The 14328-nt window shown below is 41.4% G+C and overlaps 1 pseudogene; it reads right to left on the bottom strand.

The window, feature by feature from the left end:
- Positions 1–593: 593 nt before the first annotated feature.
- Positions 594–9721, bottom strand: LOC101147916 (zinc finger protein 64-like; annotated as a pseudogene).
- Between the last annotated feature and the right edge of the window lie 4607 nt (positions 9722–14328).

Genomic DNA, 14328 nt, shown 5'->3' on the forward strand with positions numbered 1-14328 from the left:
GGTGGGTCCAGTCTAATCACCTGAGTTTTTTTGTTTTTGTTTTTGTTTTAACCTATGAGTCTGCCTTTTTATTGCAAGACAACAGGTAGAAGAAACCACACAAACATATAAGGCAAACACTCTTAGAACGATCATCCAGGTTATGAAATAGAAGTTTTCCAGCAATCCCAGACTCTTCATGTACACCTTCTTCACTTTAACCTGTCCCACTATAGAGATTAGTTTTAGTTTTCTATATCGTCTAACTGGTTTAATAATTCCATCAGAGATGGATCAGTTTTAAAATTGGAATCTGTTACATAGAGGCTATCCGCATTGGATAGAGCAGGGCTCAGCAGACCCTACGTTTGAATGACTAAGATGACTTGCTCAGATTGTCCTTGGAGGGAAGAGACAAATGCAAGAAGTGTCTCCATAGTACTGCTTTGCTTTCATCATTGTCGTCTCAGCCATCGCCTCTGGAGGCCTGTGAAGTTGGAGCAGCCAGCCCTGGAAGTGGTGCCCAAAGCCTGTCTCACTGGCTTCACCTTTTGGAGGGGTGGGCAACAGCATTTGTCAGAAATCTTGACAGCTGACGATCCTTTTCCTCTGAGCTAGAGGTCTTGGCTGGGCTCCAGGGAAGGCTTGAACTGCCCCACGGAGACCATGGTGCTGAGCTGTCCCGAGGCACAGCTTGCAGGTGGGAAGGCGACCAAGTCTGAGTCCTTGTTCTCACTCTGATCACTGTGCTGCTGCTTGTGGCATCTCAGAGTCATCCCTGACAAAGGCGGCGCCGCAGGTCTCACAGCGAAAGGCCCTCTGCCTCACGATCTCGGCCACGTGTTGGGAGCTGCTCTCTGAGCCCTTCCTTGCCCGGAGGGGCCCAGTTCTCTGTCTTGGCCTCATCGTTGTGCACCCTGTCGATGCGCTTGGCCAGGCTGCTGGGCCACTTCGCGTCGAAGCTGCAGAAGTCACACTTGAAGTTTCAGTCCTTAGAGTGGACTCCGCTGTGTATGCACAGGGCGGCTGCGCTGGAACAGGAGTTGCACTCAGGACACTTCTCTGGGTGGTCGGCCTGGTGCAACCAGCTATGCTCCAGGAAGTCAGCCCATCCTGGCCCTGGAAGGCACAGTGCAGACACTTGAAGGTGTGCTTGATGCGGATGTGCGATTTGAGATTCGCCTTCATGGTGCAGCAGAAGTCGCTGCAGAACTCGCACTCGAAAGGCTTCTCCCCCAGTGCACGATCATGTGCCTTTTCAAGTCTGAGCTGATTTTGAACTTGGCGCTACAGAGCCAGCACTGGAAGGAGGTATCTCCAGTGTGGGATCGCAGGTGGACGGTGAGCTGGCTGGAGTTGCGGCTGACATAGGGGCAGAGCTGGCATTTGTATGGCTGCTCGTCCGAGTGGATCCGTAGGTGTTTCTTGAGGCTACTGCTGTCCACGGCAGCATAGTCACACAGGTGACACTCGTGCGGCATCACATGTGCATGGTCAGGTTGTCCTTCCGCTGAAGCACTTGTCACAGAACTCACACTTGAGCGGTTTGTCACCCGTTGTGGATTCTGAGATAGCGGTCCAAGTCTTTAATGCCATGGAGAGTTTTAAAGTGGCAACCTGGGTAGCAACAGTCGAATGTCCTCTCTCCAAGGGTGGCTGTTTCTTCCCTTGACTCTGAGGGAAGAGTGATGACAGGGGCCTTCCGCTTTCAGTCACGGCTTTCAGTGGAGAGGCAGGTTGCTTTTGGAACATCATTATCAAGTTCTGAAGCTGCACAACTCGCTGCTTTCCATCCTTCGGGCCTTCACTCGAAGGTCCGCTCCTTGGTGAGGATTTCCCTGGACAACGCATTTGAAACCTAACCCCAGGGCAGGGAGCCACCTTCCAGGTGCGCAGCCAAAGCCCAGTGCCAAGGAGGCCGGGGACTTGGGTGCCCGCGTACACCGAAAACAGTCTCTGAGGGGTCCTCAGAGCATCTTTCCAGCATGTTAACAGCAGAGAACCTTTCCCAGCTCTAATCAGAGGGAGAGGTCACTATGGAAAAAGGGTCAGAAATATAATGTTGTTGACTTCTAAAGATGGAAAAAGGAGGCCATGAGCCAAAAAGTGTAAGTGACCTCCAGAAGCTAGAAAAGACAAAGAAGTAGAAACGAATGTACCTTGCTGACATCTTGGGGGTGTGTGTGTGTGTGTGCGCGTGCGCGTGCACGCGCGTATCTTTCTCAATGAAATGTTAAACTTCGAGCCTGCAGTACTATAAAATAATAAATCTGTATTTTTAAATGACTAAGTTCTTGGTAATTTGTTGCAGCACCAAGAGAAAACTAATACATTTGCCAAGATAGTTGGCATTTCTTGAGTGTGTGTGTGTTTGTGTGTGTGAGTGTGTGTGTGTGTGTGAGTGTGTGTGTGGATGTTTCTTTAGATTCACATTTCTAATTGGTATCACTCTGTAATTTTTTTAAACACTTATAGTGGAGGTCTACTAGCAATGTAATATTTCAGCTTATGTCTGAAAGTTCCTATTTCACCTTCATTTTTTGAAGATATCTTCATTGGGTAAAGAATTTGAGGCTAGTAGTTTCATTTCCTTCAGTACTTTATAGATGCAATATTTTCTTGCATTCTTTCTGATGAAAAATCTGTCATCTTTACTTTTGTTTCTCTGTACATAATGTATCTATTTCTCTAGCTGCTGAAAAGTGAGTGGGATTTATATTTTAAACAATGGTTTTAAGGTACTACAAAAAGGTAATTTTTGGTGAAAAATGGATCAACTAATACTAGGTTGACCAAAGATTGGATTTGTCTGTATATATACTAAATATCATATATATATAGTAACTGTATATGTAATTATATGTGAATATATAGTAATGGTTCTCAAAATTTTTGGTCTTAGGATTAATTTGTATTCTTATAAACTATTGAGGACCTCAGAGATTTTGCTTATGTGAATTATATCTAGCAACATTGATCATGTTAGAAGGGAAAAACTTTAAAGTATTTATATATTTTAAAATACTGAAAATAAGCCTATTTCATGTTTAACACCATAACATACTTTCATGAGAAATAAACATATATTCCAAAACAAAGTATTTGAGAAGAGCTGTGAAGAAATCTCTTAAATGTCTGGCTTAATAGAGAGTAGCTGAATTATCCCATTTGTTTCTGCATTTGTTCTGTTTTGTCATGTATCATTTTGGTTGAAGTATATGGAAAAAAACCTGATCTCACAGAGGCAAGTACTGTAGTTAGAAAAGGGAAAAGTATTTTAATCTTTTTTGATATAGATAGTCTTCAGTGATACTAAACCAAATCAAACAAGTAGTAGTTTCTTAGAGGTAAGTTGAAATGTAGAATCTGAAATCATATTTTGTACTTTTTTTTTTTTTTTTTTTTTTTTGAGACGGATTCTCACTCTGTTGCCAGTCTGGAGAGTAGTGGCACGATCTCGGCTCACTGCAATCTCCACCTCCCGGGTTCAAGCGATTCTCCTGCCTCAGCCTCCCGAGTAGTTTGGATTACAGGTGTGCACCACCACACCCAGCTAACTTTTTTGTAGTTTTATAGAGACAGGGTTTCACCATATTGGCCAGGCTGGTCTCGATCTCCTGATCTCATGATCTACTCACCTCAACCTCCCAAAGTGCTGGGATTACAGGCCTGAGTCACTGTGCCCGGCCTCTACTCTTAATATTAGAATCCATTGGTCCATCTTGGACTTTGAATGGATCTTTCATCCATGCATGATTTTGTAACATCAAGCATTGGTCATATGGAAAATATTGGTTACTGGGTTATATATATCCTCTCATTGATTCATACAATTATACAATATTTTAAAATTATATTCATAAATATCACCACTGATTTTTAACCTGAAAAGTCTTTAAATATTGGAAAACTGTCAAGGCCACAGTGGCAGACACACGATTTCAAAATACAAATTTTTTTTTTTAAGATGAAGTCTCACTCTGTTGCCCAGGCTGGAGTACAATGGCATGATCTTGGCTCATTGCAACCTCTGCCTCCTGGGTTCAAGTGATTCTCCTGTCTCAGCCTCCCGAGTAGCTGGGATTACAGGCATGCACCACCACGCCCAGCTAATTTTTTTGTATTTTTGTAGAGATGGGCTTTCTCCATGTTAGCCAGGCTGGTCTCGAACTCCTGACCTCAAGTGATCCACCCGCCTCAGCCTCCCAAAGTGCTGGGATTATAGGTGTGAGCCACTGGTGCCCGGCCTCAAAATTCTAATTTTTTTCTTGAAAGCTTTGAGCATGTAGTCAATCATCCTTGAAATTATAGAATCATTTCATTCATTTTCAAGAAAATGCTATCTGGATATTAAAGTCTGAATAACTAGGGTTTGTCTCTTCATCACTCTTTCATGTAAAAATGGTGTTCCATGAAAACAGCAGCTAGTTTAGCACACTCAAAGAATCACATAAGTGCTTTTCCTTTGAGACAAGCGTATACTTTGGTATGGAGCAAAAGCGCTTTAGGTGTACTCCCTATTTCATTGCATTGAATATTCAAAATATGTATATGGAAGGGTCAAGATTATATAAAATTAACTTTTTTTTTTTTTTTTTTTTTTTACTGCTTCATCAAGAAAATTCTTTTTTTTATTTTTGTTTTTTTGACATGGAGTCTCAGTCTGTCTCCAGGCTGGAGGGTAGTGGCGCGATCTCAGCTCACTGCAACCTCAGCCTCCCGGGTTCAAGTGATTCTCTTGCCTCAGCCTCCCAAGTAGCTGGAAATACAGATGCACGCCACCATGCCCAGCTAATTTTTCTATTTTCAGTAGAGATGGGGTTTCACCATGTTGGCCAGGATGATCTTGATCTCTTGACCTCAGGTGATCTGCCCACCTCAGCCTCCCAAAGTGCTGGGATTACGGGCATGAGCCACCGTGCCCGGCTGCATCGAGAAAATTCTTAAGTGAAACTGGCTTCCTTTCCCCTACTCCCCTTGCTGCCTCGATCAAGAGTGTGTAGTGGAGGAAAATACCATTACTGTTCGTATAATTTGGTGCCATTGTTTTGATGCATACTAAGATACCACCAGTTTTACCCACTATTGTTTTTGTACAATCAGTGCAAATGTGAGCATAGTGAAAAAGGCAAATAATGCATTTTTTTAATCTTTATTTTTATTTTTTTTCTTAGTGACAGTATCTTGCTCTCACCCAGGCTAGAATGCAGTGGTGTGATCATAGCTTGCTATGAGACAGAAAAAATCTTCCTGTCTCAGCCTCTTGAATAGCTGGGACCACAGGAGTGTGCCACCACACCCAGCTAATTTTTTTAAAATATCTTTTTGGTAGAGACGGGGTCTCCCTATGTTTCCCAGGCTGGTCTTGAACTCCTGGCCTCAAGTGATCTTCCTGCCTCGGCCTCCCAAAGTGCTGGGATTACAGGCCTGAACCACAGTGCCTGGCTAAATAATGCATTCTAATGAAATTAATCTTATGGACCTACTGAAATGGGTCTTAGATTCCTAGGTTCCATGGACTACACTTTGAGAACTACTAGCATATATTTACTATGACCTCACAAGTCCCACAAGATTAGCATTATCATCCTTGTCTTACAAATGCAGTCAATCAAAGCCAGGGGTTAAATATTAAGTTTTTTGTTTGTTTGTTTTGTTTTCAAATCTATACAGTTAGTAGGTAGCACAGTCAGAATTTGTACAGAGCTCTTTCTTTCTCTGACTTTATACTCTTAACCACTATGCTACTTATAGTTGTCCCTGTAAATCCTCTCATACTAAAAAGCTGAATATTGATAAATTATTGACTTGGTCTGTAGTATGGTAAAGCTTTCTGCTGCTTTTTTTCTAGTCATTATGTTCTTCTCTCCAATGTGCTTTTAGTTTGTTTCCTATCTGTCTCAATCATCAAACTTATAGTAGATTTCTATTGTGTTGCCAGGTAGCATGAATTTATCTGAATATATTCTAATATTATTGGGAGCACCCATCTTCAACTCTCGGTACATTCAGTTCTGGCGAAGCTAACTTCTTTGCTAGTTGGTCTGCCTTTCCCATAGTATTGAAAGCTCCCTGAAACAAGGACTTTGTCTATTTCCAGTTTCTAGTATTATACATTGTATATGAGATGATCAAGTAAGTTACAAATTAAGTTATTTTATCTCTTTGAATCTCCATTTCTTCATAGGAAAAATATATAAATACTTATACCACAATGTTCTCTGAATTTTAATAATATAATGGTACTGATATGCTTGGTCCATGTGAAATGACCAGAATAAATGTTCACCAAGTGTTAATACGTTTATTTACTGTCTTGATAGGTTTATCTCCTGGAAGACAGAAGCAACAAATAGGGAACTGCTACTCTACTTAATTCTAACAAAGAGTAATTGTTGGCAAAAGTTAGTGATGGGAAGCTTGGGAAAATTGACCCAAATTAGAGTTATAATAGGGAGAGAAAAAAAATAGACATGGTTAAATGGCTGACCAAGACTATAAGAAGTACATCTCACAAAATTCAAAGAAAAGACACTATTATATTGTCATGAGATCTACAGAGGGAAAGATGAGCCAAAAGGAATCACATACTATCAAAATCTGGAAGTGCAAATGCTCTCGAAGTAAGAGAGGAATTATTTAAATCCTGTGTGGTTGGACAAAGAGCTCTCCATTAAGCTCAAATGTTAAAAGAACTTGCACAAAAGATAAAAAGATAGGAATATATATTCAAAAAAGAATACACAAATGTGGCAGGCCTGGAGCAATAGTACCAAGAATTCGTACACATCAACCACCTGCCCACATCAAACTCGGGTTCTTGCTGCCTTCTTTGCCGAGCTTAGTCTGTGCTCCTCCCCTAAACCTCTACCCAATGTACCCCCAATCCTCTTGCCATTTTTGCCAAAAATGAGTTGACTTGCAAAAATGCTACAGACAGCTAGAGAACTTCTTAAATTTATGATCTGATGTTTGAGGCCAGGAGTTTGAGACCAGCCTGGACAACACAGTGAGGCTGCATCTCTACAAAAAAAAAAAAAAAAAAAAAAAAAAAATTAGCCAAGCATGGTGGCACATGCCTGTAGTCCCAGCTATTCGGGAGGCTGAGGTGGGAGGATTGCTTGAGCCCAGGAGTTTGAAGCTGCAGTAAGCTATGATTGTGCCAGTGCATTCCAGCCTGGGTAACAGAGCAAGACCCCCTCTAGGAAAAAATATGAGAAATAGCCACCTGAAGATAAGAAATAGATATACTGTAAATGATGTCATGTTTACAAATGAAGAACTTCTATTCCTATTTTGCTTGTGTCTTCTTTGTCAAGAAATGATTTTTTTTTGTACCGGGGGAAAAAAGTAGAATGGTGTGGGATCCTGAAATATAATTAATGAAGACACTTTAATAGATAGCTGGTCCTGTCCTGTCCCAGACAAATTTCAAGACAATAGAACTCATGAGTGAAATTGCTCAATTTCTGCTAGGGACCTTTGAAGCACTCTGAAGAAAACGAGAGTTGCTACTGGGAACAATGGAGAAAGGAAAGCTAATAATGTAAGATACTAATTGTAAGAAAACATCCTGAGAAAGTGAGAAGGGACAGGATCTAGTTCACAAAGGCGTTTGGCCTAGGAAGCAAGGGCAGTTTATTAATTACAAATTATTAAGAGATGCAGGAAGTGGGTAGAGTCGGTGGTGGTTAAATGAGTAGTTCTCTTATGAGAATCAACTTACTCAGAGTAAAGACGAATTGGAGGTATTGGAGATTTGAACAGGACATATGAACCATTATCTTGGATAGTGAGAAGCTGTTCTTTTTTCTTTTCTTTCCTCTTTTTTCTTTTCTGTTTTTTCTTTTCTTTTCTGACGGAGTCTTGCTCTTTTGCCCAAGCTGAAGTGCACTGGCGTGATCTCGGCTCACTGCAACCTCTGTCTCCTGGGTTCAAGCAGTTCTTCTGCCTCAGCCTCCTGTGTAGCTGGGATTACAGGCGCCCGCCACCACACCCAGCTAACTTTTTTTTTTCTTTTTGAGATGGAGTCTCGCTCTGTTGCCCAGACTGGACTCCGTGGCACGATCTCTGCTCACTGCAACCTCTGCCTCCTGGGTTCAAGTGATTCTCCTGCCTCAGCCTCCCAAAGTAGCTGAGACTACAGGCGTGTGCCACCACACCACACTAAGAATTTTAGTATTTTTATTAGAGACGGGGCTTCACCATATTGGCCAGGCTGGTCTCAAACTCCTGACCTTGTGATCTGCCTGCCTCGGCCTCCCAAAGTGCTGGGATTACATGGGTGAGCTATCGTGCCCAGCCAATAGTGAGAAACTTTCTAAAAGCTGGGCGTCATGGCGCATACCAGTAATCCCAGCTACTGGGGAGGCTGAGGCAAGAAAATCCCTTGAGCCCAGGAGTTTGAGGCTGTAGTGAGCTAACATTGTTCCACTGCACTCCAGTCTGGGTGACTATGAAATCCTGTCTCTTAAAAAAAAAATAATAATAATGGAATTGTTAAGCAATGTTGAAATCAGTGTTTATGAATTTAAAGTGAGGCCAGTTGGAGCAGCTGACTGTCTTTCTCTGGCCATTTTCAGTTGCTTTGGTGTAATTGCAGAATAGGAAAAGAGTTGAGTTTAACGAGGGTTGGGAAGTTGGGATTGCCATAGGTAAATGTCATAAAGGTAGATAGGGGCAAGCAAAGTGATTGTGTTTCAGGGGAAGTGGCTCTAGTGATGGATCGTGGAACATAAGCTGAGTAAAGACATCATGAGGACATGAGGTAGGTGTAAGGCTTAGTGATGGACAGTGGAAAAGTGGTGGGATCAATGGATAGAGGAAACGAATTTTAGAAGTGAAGAAGAAGAAAGATGGATGTCCAAAGGCTTAGATGCTTGAAATAAAGACCAGAGATGGTGAAATTATTGACAAGGTAGAGTGTGGTCTCATCTTTCTCTCCACGATTCAAATATATCAAATATGAGATATTGAAAGCACTAAGAGTAGTGATAGAGGTAGTGGTGAGAAAAAGACAGTGACCCAAGTTCTAAAATCAGTGAGGGAGGTGGCCAGGAGGAAGGTAGGTAGATGACTGCAACAAGGAATGTCTAATCTGTTTCTCATTATAGCCTACTGGTTGGGATTGATCTCTTGGAAAATCAGTAGTAATGAGGCTTGAATTTGTATATTATATACAAATACATAATATGGAAATGTATATATTATACTGTAATATACAAATGTATATATTCTCTCTACATATATATTATATATCTCCCTGTCGGTGGTATCATAGCCGTGAGAGGAATGGCCTGAGCAAAGCACACAGCAATCTTGGCTCGTTTACAGATTGCAATGGACAATTTACCAGCCAGTGAAGTGATCACCTTGTGGGCTAAGGTGGAGAAAAGATGTCTAACTAGGGGAAGGGAATGGAATAAAAACCCTGTAGTTAATTTTGTACTTTGTACTTCTGGAAAGTATAAAGAAGCTTAAATAATCTTTTCAAAGGAAATCTTCAAAGGTATACTCATTTGTAGTCTACTGCATGTTTGGGGGTTCCTCTTACAGGTTCCACTGTGAATCACTATTCCTAAGTAGATGGGAAAATCTGTAGAAAACTCTTTGTGCCTATGTCCAGATCATACTGTTCTGTGGGCAAAAAACCTCGTGGCTTCTTTTCTAAAGCCCCCATTTTCCGACACCTATTGCAAATCTTAGGAGCAGTAATGTCAGTTTCTTCTCCCCAATACCACATGTTTACTTCTCCAGTTATCTCTGGTCAATGAAGACAAGCGCAGTCTTATTTCAGGGTCAAAGTACAGCCAATTTAGTACTGCTTGAAAAGTGGAATCCAAGGGCTGTCACCCTGGACAGCAATACAAAAATAAAATTGCTGCATTTAATTAGCTTCCACCACTGCAGGCTACTGCTGCTGCTTTCTCTCCCCCGCAAGATTCTACCACTTTTTCTTTCCCCAGGTGTATGTATCACGTTTGAACACGAAAATTGCCCCGTTCTCTCCAGGAAACTAACCGTAGAACTAAACTCTACCTTTCTTGGACTTCATCTTTTCTAGAATTGCATACATCTTATATCTTCTCTAGGGTCAGGCTGGAAAATCAAGACCCCTTTATCCTTCCCCGATATCCAACTAATTCTAGGTCTCAATTAGGATAAGGTTTGGCTGCATATAATAAGAAAATCCAAAATAATAGTTACTTAAACAACTAAAAGTTTATTCCTTTTTCGTAAAGTCCAGAAGGAATTAATTGAGGCCTCACATGATAGCTAAATGAATTTGTCAGAGATATAGGCTCTTTCCAGCTCTCTACACTGCCATCTGTAGGATATGGCCCTCATCTTTATGGTCCAACATAGTTGCTAGATCTTCAATCATCATCTTCACTCTAGGCAGTAGGAACAAAAACAGGTGTATTCCCCCTCTTTATTTTTGGAGATGGGGTCTTGCTCTATTGCCCAGGCAGGAGTGCAGTGTAGTAATCATAGCTACTGCAGCCTCAAACTCCTGAGCTTAAGGGATCCTCCCACCTTAGCTTCCTGAGTAGCTAGGACTGCAGGCACTGTGTCTGGCTAAATTAAAAAAAAAAAAAATTTTAGAGACAAGATCTCACTATACTGCCCAGGCTGGTCTCACACTCCTGGGCTTAAGTGACATTCCTGCCTCAGTCTCCCTAGTAGCTGGGACTATAGGATTATGCCATCACGCCAGCTTATCCCCTCTTTTAAGAAGTCTTCCCAGACCTCCTGCATATCAGTGGCCAAAACCTAGTCACATGGTCATATCTAGCTGCAAAAGAGGCTAGAGAATATAGTCTTATAGCTGGGTAATAACATGCATGGTCAAATTTCAGCCTTTTTTTTTTTAAGGAGGAAGGGGAGGATGGTTAACTGGAAGCAACTGTTTGTCCTGCCTTTTCCTCCTACTCAATACACAGACAACATAGCAAGAGATACTGTTGCCCTTTGAGAAGCCAAACAGAGTTTAGTATGGCTAAATTCACTAATTATTACTTTATGAATTAATCAGAAGGTATTCTTAAGAATTTAAAATCTTAAGTATTCTCACCACAAAAGTGATAAGAATGTGAGGTTATATATGTTAATCAGCTCAATTTAGCTATTTCACAATGTATATGTATTTCATTTCTTTTTTTTTTTTTTTTTTTTTTTTTGAGATGGACTCTTGCTCTGTTGCCCAGGCTGGAGTGCAAGTGGTGCGATCTCGGCTCACTGCAAGCTCCGCCTCCCGGGCTCACACCATTCTCGTGCCTCAGCCTCCTGAGTAGCTGGGACTACAGGTGCCCGCCACCATGCCCGGCTAATTTTTTTTTGTATTTTTAGTAGAGACGGGGTTTCGCCATGTTAGCCAGAATGGTCTCGATCTCCTGACCTCGTGATCCGCCCACCTCAGCCTCTCAAAGTGCTGGGATTACAGGTGTGAGCCACCGTGCCCAGCCATGTATATGTATTTCAAAACATTGCATAAGATATATATGTACAATTTTTATTTGTTGATTTAAAAAAGAATGGAGACTTGAGGACATGGGGTGTTCTTAAACAGTAGTGTGACATTCAGTCTTATTTTAGAAGAATCCTATTTGGAGGCTGTGTGGGGAGAGCAGGTTGGAGTGGGGCAACTTTAAGAGGTTCATGGTAACCTTGGCAAGTACAGATTTGATGAAATGATGGGGGCGTGGTCAGGGAAAGGCAATCCCAAATCTTGGACTTTCATATCATTGATTTTTTTCTAATGTCTTGTGATCTTTTTCTTTTACCCACTTCACCATTATGTGAACTACCTCAGAATTGCTTATTTTAAGTATCCTGCTTTTTGACCATCATTTAAGAAAAAATATTTCCAACAAACCTACTTTAGCATCTCCACTTCAAAAAAGTCTTTACTCCCAAACACTGACCCTACCACTTTTCATACACATCAACCATCTGCCCACATCCACCTCTGGTTCTTGCTTATACCCACTGTGACTTGCATGGACACTGTTAACTTTACATGTAGTATCTGGAGAATACATAGGAATCAGGACAAAGGGGTGGGGAGAGGGCAAGGACAAAAGAAGGAATGATATGAGAAATAGTGCTAAGATGAGTGACCACACTTGTCACTAGACAGCACTGAATATGGTACTTTTTTTTTTTCTTTTTTGAGAAGGAGTCTCATTCTGTCATCCAAGCTGGAGTGCAATGGTGCGATCTTGGCTCACTGCCACCTCCGCCTCCCGGGTTCAAGCGATTCTCCTGACTCAGCCTCCTGAGTAGCTGGGATTACAGGCGCGCGCAACCATGCCCAGCTAATTTTTGTATTTTTAGTAGAGACGGGGTTTCACCGTGCTAGTCAGGATGGTCTCAAATCTCCTAATCTTGTGATCCACCTGTCTCTGCCTCCCAAAGTGCTGAGATTACAGGCATGAGCCACTGCGCCTGGCCAGTGCTGAACTTTTCATAATAAACTATAGGTGTATGGTTAGGCTAGCATAAATGGTTTCTAGTGAGTTTTTACTCGGAATACCATCTATTCTTCAGAGTAGCTACAAGGGCAAGGAAGATTAAGGTGCTTGACACCACACCTAGTACATTTTTTTATCCATAACACTTCAAACATTTTAACTGGAAATCATTTCAAACTTACAAATAGGGTTACAATGATAATACAAATAATCCTTGCTTCACTGCCTTATTTCTCTCACTCTCTCACATTCTCCCTCACACGTGTATGCACATGCGTGGGTAATTTTGTTTCTGGATCATTTAAGAATAAGTTGCATATATCGGTCGGGCATGGTGGCTCATGCCTATAATAACAGCACTTCGGGAGGCTGAGGCAGGTGGATCACGAGGTCAGGAGATCGAGACCATCCTGGCTAACACAGTGAAACCCCGTCTCTACTAAAAATACAAAAAAATAGCCGGGCGTGGTGGCGGGTGCCTGTAGTCCCAGCTACTTGGGAGGCTGAGGCAGGAGAATGGCATGAACCTGGGAGGCGGAGGTTGCAGTGAGCCAAGATCACGCTACTGCACTCCAGCCTGGGTGACAGAGCAAGACTCTGTATCAATTTTTTTTTTAAGTTGCATATATCATAGTCTCTATTCCTAAATACACCAGTGTATACTTTTGTAGAAGATACTTTTACATAAATGCAGTAACTAACTTCAGTATATTTAATATTGATATAATACTGTTTTCTAAGCTACTATCCATATTCCAATTTTGTCAGTAACTTCAATGTCCTTTATAGCACTGGTCCCCAACATCTACAATTCACCATAATGTAGACTTAGAGGGAGCCCTGAGCTTGTTTTCCTGCAACTAGACGGTCCCATCTGGGGGTTATGGGAGACAGTGACAGATCATCAGGCATTAATTAGATTCTCCTAAGGAGTGCGCAACCTAGATCCCTTGCATGTGCAGTTCACAATAAGTTTGCGCTCCTATGAGAATCTAATGCCACGGCTGATAAGACAGGAGGCAGAGCTCATGCGCTAATGGGAGATACGGGGAATGGCTGTAAATACAGATGAAGTTTTGCTTGGGTCACCTGCTGCTCACCTCCTGCTGTGTGGCCTGGTTCCTAATGCCCAGGAGGCTGGGGACCACCTGCTTTACATTTTCTTCTCCGACACAGAATCTAGTGTAGGATTAGGTACTGCATTTAGTTATCATGTCTACTTAGACTCCTTTAATTTGGAACACGGCCACATCTTTTTTTTTTTGACATTGACACTTTTTAAAGAGTCCCTTTTATTGTTCATAGTATTAAAATACTAGATAACCTGTTAGTACCTGGCACAGGGTTAGTACTTATTTATTGCTTGATCTTGAAGACAGATATGCCTCCAAATAGGAAAGAAAAATGATTGGTAAATGTTCATCTGGGCTGTAAGCACTGTTAAGAGCTGTCTACTTTGCCTTAACTAGTAAAGCATATCCCATGTAATCATTTTTCAGAACTAAATACTATTTTAATACAAGGGTATCCAGCTCTATTTTACATTGTTGCCTACTCATTACAACATTTCACTGATTTAGTTATACAGTTCTCTGCTTTGGAATTTTAACTTTATATGGAATTTTTAAAAAAGTCTGTCAAAACTAGCCATGTCTCCTGATTTGCAAGTGAAGCAACCAAAGAATAGAGAGCACTTCTGGGTGAAATTTAACCTTTTGATCAGGAGATTATATAATAGACATTTCACATAATTTAAGTGAGAATTCCAGTCTTATGGCCAAAACATAACTATTATTATGGGGAAAATGGACATCAAGTACATGTTAGAAAATTACTTCTTATAATTTTGCACAGTAAATAAGACTACAAAACACAC

The sequence above is a fragment of the Gorilla gorilla genome, chromosome 15 (genome assembly GCF_029281585.2).
Source record: "Gorilla gorilla gorilla isolate KB3781 chromosome 15, NHGRI_mGorGor1-v2.1_pri, whole genome shotgun sequence".
NCBI lineage: Eukaryota > Metazoa > Chordata > Mammalia > Primates > Hominidae > Gorilla > Gorilla gorilla.